A 576-nucleotide genomic window follows, 5' to 3' on the forward strand; every position below is an offset into this window, starting at 1 on the left:
CTTTTTTATAGATTATTTTTTCCTAGAAATTGTCAAATTTAAAAAAAGAAAGAAAGGTCGTAAAATGGGGCAAAAATTACTTAAGAAATGTTTCACTTAGCAACAGAAATTTTGGGCTCCATTGTGGTCATAAATTGAGGATTACCTGTATAGAAAGTTGGCATTTTTCAATTGTTTGTTAAATGCTCTTTAATCATGAACAGAGGCAGTGAACTTTCTATTAGCTTATGGGGTCTCTTGCTTCCTGCACTGACCTCTGCTGCTCAGCAGGCTCAGGTGAGGCTGGAGCAGAGCCACGTGGTGCTGGAGCCCCGCATGCAGGGTCCTGGGGGGGGGGGGAAGCTTTGCCACTGGATCCTGCTTAAAAAAAAAGAGAAGAGAAGAGGAAAGGAAAGGAAAGGAAAGGAAAGGAAAAATCCATCTCTAGTTACGGAAGAAAACGAAAGAAACGCCAAAGTTCCAAACATCAGAAGCGCTCCCTTCTGATTGGGAACGGATCGCCCAATAGAAATCCAGGTCCGTTTCACGAGGACGGTCAGCGAACCAATCGAAAAGCCCCTCGGGATGCCCCGGACC

Source organism: Crotalus tigris, unplaced genomic scaffold (genome assembly GCF_016545835.1).
Source record: "Crotalus tigris isolate CLP2741 ecotype Arizona unplaced genomic scaffold, ASM1654583v1 scf7180000017573.2180621, whole genome shotgun sequence".
Lineage (NCBI taxonomy): Eukaryota > Metazoa > Chordata > Lepidosauria > Squamata > Viperidae > Crotalus > Crotalus tigris.